This window comes from Cebus imitator, unplaced genomic scaffold, assembly GCF_001604975.1.
Source record: "Cebus imitator isolate Cc_AM_T3 unplaced genomic scaffold, Cebus_imitator-1.0 Scaffold2, whole genome shotgun sequence".
In the NCBI taxonomy this organism is placed as follows: domain Eukaryota; kingdom Metazoa; phylum Chordata; class Mammalia; order Primates; family Cebidae; genus Cebus; species Cebus imitator.
Genome location: NW_016107317.1, coordinates 10,506,223 through 10,513,625, shown reverse-complemented (window position 1 = coordinate 10,513,625; position 7,403 = coordinate 10,506,223). Strand labels below are relative to the sequence as shown.

At 41.6% G+C, this 7,403-nt stretch overlaps 1 pseudogene; it reads right to left on the bottom strand.

Moving 5' to 3' along the window:
- Positions 1 to 3,222: 3,222 nt before the first annotated feature.
- Positions 3,223 to 7,403, bottom strand: part of LOC108303695 — a 43,950-nt pseudogene continuing 39,769 nt past the window's right edge.

Genomic DNA, 7,403 nt, shown 5'->3' with positions numbered 1-7,403 from the left:
AAAGAAGATGAGACACTAAGTCAGCCAGAATGAGAAAAGAGAGGCACAGGAGGGCATCCATGGTCAGGGATTTGAGTGTAGCATAGATTTACTGAAAAGTTCAGGTCATCTGGGTTTTCTAGGCATGTGGATTTAGGACCCCTTTGCTAGGGAAAAAATAAATCTCGGTTGGAGGGTACCAATAAAAAGTAGAGAATAAATCCCTATACTTTTCCCAGGATTGCCTAAATTCCAGAAAAGTTGATAATAAGTGTTCTATAGAGTCCAAGAAGAAAAATAAGCAAGAAGAAAAATGCCCTTAGGCATTTTTTTTTTTTCCAGAACTAAAAATCAATCTGTTTGTCTTTACCAGCATGCAAGTAACTACAAGTATTCTGGATGGGGCCAAACTTCAGAAAGCTCTGAGTAGGCACACAGGTGCAATGCCACATGCAACAGCTGAGAGGCCACCTCCCCAATCCCCTGTCCCTGCCCCCTGCTCTATCCCTCCCTAGAGCAGCAATGCTAACAGCTGACCTACTGAAACACGCAAATCTAATGTTACATGACAGGGACTAATCCATGTGTGAACTTCTAAAGAGTGAACTCTTCTCTTTTGAGCACTTCAGATTTTCATTACAAAAATCATATTGTATTGAGAAATATTTCTAGAGACATCTTTGTGTTATGCTAATTAAGTAGGAGAAGACCCAAATTTCTCTGTTTGTCAATCTTTAAGAAGGTTTCCCCAGAATACAGGTTTCTCCATTAGGAATACAGTAAGTGAGGAGAGCTCAGAGACTGAAATTTTCATCATAAAGAGTGATGTCTAACTACAAAGAGTGTCAGCAAAATTTTAAACACTGGATTATTTTTATTAGTAAGACAGCCTCTATATGATCATGACCCCTCTGACTGTATGAATTGCTACACAATGTGCCATGTTCCTTTGTGACTCCAGGGATGAGCTTATTAAGACATGGAGCAGTGTACAATGTAAAGCACATAATTTTTTAGACTATATTCAGTAAAAACTATTCCCAAGATAAGTTCTTTAAAAAGTGGCTATCATAGTTAAATCAGACTTGGAATTGCTGAATATAAAAAAGATAATCTCTTGCAGGATTACGATGTACCCTCTTTTCCACAGAGCCTAGACCAGGTCTCAATTCTTTCAGCGTGGTGCTCCAGTGAGCTCTACTAATTGACTAGTTTTGGTAGAGGAATGAAAATTATTTACCATCCTTTTTCTCCAGTCTAGTAAGTTTAGAAGCACTTAAAAATGGGATGAGGCCAAAATCAGGGGCTGCTCTGTGGCTTACAACACCAGGGAAGCTATGAAAGAGTGCTAGCCCTTTTGTCTAAAGTCTTGAGTGGGAGAGTGTGTTATTTACCAACTGAATCTATAATAGCAAGTTTTGTTTTGATAATGGGTTAGATAAGAAAATGCCTTTGGTTGTTCCTGGGCACAGAGAGAACTGGGCTTCCTGGCAAAACCAGTTGATCTGGAGGCAGACAACCTAGCAGGTAGTACTGCTACAGAATGCAATGTATGAATACAACTTTTCTCCAGGAATTGTATGGAATACTGCCACATCAACACACTAAGGAAGAAAAATCACATAGTTATGTAAATAGATTCATAAAGAGCATTTGACAAAATCCAACACCCATTCATGATAAAAACTCTCATAAAACTAGGAATAGAGGGAGTACTTCTTCAATTTGATAAAAAATATCTACAAAAACCCTACAGCTAATACTATACTTCATGCTGAGAAACTCAAAGCTTTCCCACTGAGATCAAGAACAAAGCAAGAATATTCCTTCTCACTATTGCTTTTCAACACCATATTGGAAGTCCTAACTAATGCAATAAAATAAGAAAAGGAAACAAAAGATATATGGATTGATAAGGAAGAAATAAAACATTGCTCACAGATCATATGATTGTCTGTGAAGGAAATCTAAAATCAGCAAAAGAATCCTAGAACTGAGTGATGAAAGGTTGCATGATAGAAGGTTCATATTCAAAAGTTAATTGCTTTCTTATATACTAGCAATTAACAGGTGGAATTTAAAATAAAAACACAATGCCATTTACATTTGCATGCAAGTAAATGAAATACTTAGGTATAAATCTAACAAAATATGAACAAAAACTCTAAAACTCTGATGAAAGAAATCACAGAAGAACTAAATAAGTGGAGAGATATTCAATGTTCATATAGAGAGCCCAGTAATAGACCCACATAATACAGTCAACCAATCTTTGACAATAGCAAAGGCAATACAGTGGAGCACAGATAGTCTTTTCAACAAATGATGCCAGAACAATGGGCATTCATACGCAANGTGAAGGAAGTGAGCATAGTTATGTGAAACTACAGACAGGTTGATAGAATTAAATATTAAAATTGTTTTGGAAAGTGGAAATAAAAATTAAAAAATAAAATACTGTTGGAAAGCAATGAATAAAAACAGCTAAGATTAACATTAACAAAAAAAAAAAAAAAAAAAAGAAAGGATCTAGACACAATTCTTACACCATAAAATAAACTCAAAAGCGATCATATACCTAAAAGTAAAATGCAAAACTATAAAACTCCTAGAAGATTAATATAGGAGGCAATCTACATGACCTTGAGTTTGGCAATAATTTGTTTTTTTAGATACACCACCAATGGCATGATCCATAAATGAAGGAATTGGTAAGCTGAATTTTAGTAAAATTAAAAACTTCTGCTCCATGAAAGGGACTGCCAAGAAAATAAGAAGACAAGTCATAGGCTGGAAGAAAATATTTGCAAAAGACATCTTTGATAAAGGACTGTTATTCAAAATATACAGATAAATTTTAAACTCAGCAATAAAAAACAAACACCTCAGCCTAAAAATGGACCAAAGAAATTAACAGACTCATCATCAAAGAAGACATACAGATGGCAAATATGCATGTGAAGTGATGCAGCACATCATATGTCATCAGGGAAATGCAAGTTAAAACAACAATGGACACTGCTACGCACTTATTTAAATGGCCAAAATCCAGAACACTGACAACACCAAATGCTGGTAAAGATGTGGAGCAACAGGAACTCTCATTCATTGCTGGTGGTAACACAAAATGGTACAGCCACTTTGGAAGGCAGTAGGGCAGTTTCTTAGCAAACAAAACATACTTTTACTGTACAATATAGCAATCACTGTCCTTGGTATTTGCCAAAAGTAGTTGAAGATTTTTATTGATGCTTCATTCATAATTGCCAATACTTGGATGCAACCAAGATATCTTTCAGTAGGTGAATGGGTAAATAACATGTTGTACATCTAGACAATGCAATAGTATTGAGTGCTTAAGATGAAATAAGCTATCAAACCATGAAAAGACATGGAGGAATCTTAGATGCATATTACCAAGTGAAAGAAGTCAATCTGACGAGGCATACTGTATGATTCTAATGATATGGCATTCCGTAAAAGGAAAAACCGTGAAGACAGTAACATGATCAGTGGTTGTGAGGAGTTAGTGGGGAGCATAGGGTGAATAGAGAGAGAAGAGAGGATGTTTAGGGCAGTGAAACTATATGTTGCTATCATAGTGAATTCATGTCAGACATTGTTCAAAACCCATAGAATGTACACAACCAAATTTAAAGCCTAATATAAAATATGGACCTTGGGTGACAATATAGATTCATTGATTGTAATAAATGTACCACTCTGGTGGGGAATGTTGTTAGTAGGGGAGTATGTATATGTGTGTATGTAGGGGAGGAGGGAGTATGTGGGAAATCTCTGTATTCTATGCTCAATTTTACTGTGAACCTAAAGCTGTTCTGGAAAATAGTCTACTTAATAAAAAAAAAAAAACTATATATTTAAAAATATAATTATTATTCTCTCATACACATTCTTTGTCTTGTTTTCTCTTATTTCTTTTTCTAGCATTCCTACTAGTCAGGTATTGAACTTCTTAGCTTAACCTTCTAATTTTATTTCTTTTTCTTTCCATTTCCCATTTTTTTTGTCTTTGTGTTCTACTTTCTGGGAAATATCTCATTATATTCTGAACTTCCCATTGATTTTTCTTCTGTAGTATTTAAAAATTTCCATAATAAATAAAAAACGTCTCTGAGTTTTTTTCCCCACTCCCTGTGTCCCCCGACACAGATTCTGTTTTTGTATTTCATGGTTGCAGTATCTTTTCTTATGCATATAGGTTGATTTTGTTTTTGTTTTGTTTGTTTTTGCAAGTGAATTGTAATTTACTCTGGTTTTAACAACAGTTATACAAAGTCACAGTTTTTCCCAGGAAACCATTCACTTCATAGTTGCAAAAACACACAACGTAGTTGCTTTTCTGTTAGGGTCTGCCATGCTTTCAGCTAGCTGGATGTTTATTCACTTCAAATTTACATGCCTAGTCAGGTATGGTGGTGTGGGCCTGCAGTCCCAACTACTTTGAAGGCTGAGGCAGGAGGACCACTTGATCCCAGAAGTTCAAAGTTAACCTGGTCAACATAGAAGACCCTCCAGAAATCATCCAAGGAGTGAGATAAACATTATAATCCCCATAAACTGGGTAAACGACATGACGGAGTGAAAAATGACCACACATGCCATAAAGTAATGTTGCAGGAAATTCCTGCTGCAATAAAGGCGGTAGTGGTAATGGGTATCCAGGCTGGATACTTGACATCATATTCTCCAGTTCCACAATGCCATTCCAGAGAGACTATGCAGTAAAACGCAACTGGTAAGCTGACAAGCAACAAGGCACTGCCACAGAGAAACCAGCTGCTAGTGTGAAAGCTTTCTTTGAAGGTTTTAAAGAAGTCAGCATAATAGGTCACAACAATGGGTGCCCAAAAGCAGAATCCAGAATGGATATTAAGTCTTGGAAGCGGCTTCTCCTTTTTCTCAACAGCTGTAGAAGTTTCTGGCCCAGCGTCACCCTCGTGGTCTGTCTGGGCCTTGGCATCAGGCCCGAGCAGGAATCACCACCGGAGCTGCTGCCGGGCCACGCAGCGTCCGTCTTGGTATGGCTTCGAAATGCCAGGTTGATGTTTATCACGGTTTTATTTTTGTGTTTCACCCTTTTTCCTTAAATGTTTGGGGTTCCGTTAAGTTTTAGTTTTTAATGTCTATACATTTTTTACATTTGAAGCTTTCCTCCTATGTCTGGAGGTTTTGTCTCTCCACAAACAGTTAAGAGTGAGATATCATAGAGCTGCCGGGAGCTAAGTTCAGAGCATTATTGTAGATGACAGTGATGGCAGCTGTAGGCTGCCTGGTGCAGCCACTGCTGTCACACCAGTGGCTGCTGGGAGGTCTCAGGGAAGAGGCAGACAGCCCTCCTGCAGCCCACGGCTCTGGGGGCTACTGCTGTGGGGCTCGGCTGGGAAAATCGGAGCGTTCATGGCAATGTGACCCCTGCCCCGGATGCCAGCTGTGGCACAGCCAGGACCTGGAGTGCCTACCCAAGGCTGTGAGGGGGTGTGGCTGAGGCTGCATGCCTTCCCAAGTCTGGGTTGTGGACTGGGACTCTTTGCACTCTTGGGGGCCCTGGAAGGCCCTGATTGCCCTTGCAGGCTCCGAGGTGCCTTCTCCTGCTGCCTGGCCTTTCTGCACTCCCAGCGCCCTCTCTGATCTTGGAGCAGGGTTGGGACTGAGTCTAGTACTGTCACAGTCTAGCTGGGTATGCCTGTGCTGAGGGAAGTGCTGACATAACAGGCCCTGCTGCCTCAGCCCCCTCCAGACTTTGAATGCAGACAAGCCTGAGGGCAGGAAAGCTGAGGGGGTCACTGAAGGTGGCTGGGAGCAGTCTTGCTGGTGCCTATTGGTGTGAGCAGCCTGGGTGCCATGGACAGCAGCAGGAAACAGACAGGCTTCTGGTGGGAAAGGGGTGGGTCCCCAGTGAGGGCCTGAATGCTGGGTACCAGGCTCCCAGTCCCACAGATTGGAGTGTGCTGCCCTTTCTGGACTGCCCATGGACTAATTGGCAGGCATTTCCTCCCCTCTGCTGCCCATAGAAGCCCCAGCCTCAGCCAGAGTAGAGTAGATGACAGAGAGACAAAGAGCTACCCTCTCTGCTAGGAACTGAACACTTGTTGGGACACCTTGGCTGTGGAAAGGAGCTACCACTCTGGGTCCCTTTTGAGCTCTTCTGTTGCTCAATAAAGCTCCTCTTCCTCATCTTCCACTTCTCTGACTACATCATTCTTCCTGGTTGCTGGACAAGAAATCATGAATGGTGAGGTTAAAAGAGCTATAATGCAAACAGGGCTGAGACATGCCCCTTGCTTGCCATGTTGCAGGTGAAGAGGAGAGAAGAGTTGTGGTCCTTTGGGGAGCCCAGGCCTGGGAGCTCCCTGAGCCAGGGCTGTGACTCCTTCCTTGGGACCCTGGTGTCTCCAAGGAAGGAGTCTTCCAGGCACCACCATGCTCCCTGGTGCCAGCCATGGAAGTTGCTTATGTTTTGTCTGGTTCAGCTGTAGCCTCACAGAGAGCCGGTGCCCATGCCAGCACCTGGAGCTGCCTGCTGTGCTGTAGCAGCTGCACAGAGGTTTCCAGCCAGAAAAGTGATGCCTCAGAGATCCTGTGACAATAGGACAGACAGTTACCTTTTCTGTTAGTTGGGCCACAAATATTAGTAAAAATGACTTTTTAAGTATGTAGGTTTATTTAGTTTTGTTTATTCATAGAATAGTTCTCCAATTTATTACCTTGCAGTTATCAGCTTTGTTGCCAGTGTTCTGAAGGGGGGTGACAGTGGTGGGGTCTCATCTTTTGATTTGTAGGCTTTCACTCAACCTCCCAGTTTTAGTCTCTTAGATCATCCTTACCCTCTCTCTTGACCATTGCTGGGTTCCGCATTTCCACGTCTAGGAGGTTCTCTGGTTTATTTTCTCCAAAGAATGAACCATCCATGTTTTGGGGATGGGGGAGAAGAAATAGTCAGTAGGACCTGTGCATCTAATCCCATACAGATTTGAAGCCAGTCCTTTTCTGCTTCATGTCTCATCTTCACTTTCTGTGGAACTCTTTGGAGAAGATTCCGGAATGAATTTTTTTTTACATATATCTAGATAAAATCTCCAGCTGTAGAGACTGAATTTTAGCTATTTCTGTTCTACTAAGGCAATCACCATGCCTTTATCTACTTTTCATCTTGAAAAACAAAATGGCAGGGGGTGGATCCAAGATGGCCGTTTAGGAACAGCTCAGGATTGCAGCTCCCAGTGAAAGCGCAGAGGGTGAGTGGACGCCGTGTTTTTATTGCCCACAGACTAGGAAATTCCCGGGCAGAGGTGCTCCACGGTCACCAGCGCAGCTGTTTCGGCCAGCGCGGCTGTGCCGGCCAGCGCCGGCCAGCGCCGCTGCTTTGCCCCGCGCGGCTGCTTTGTCGGCGCCCCGGAGCC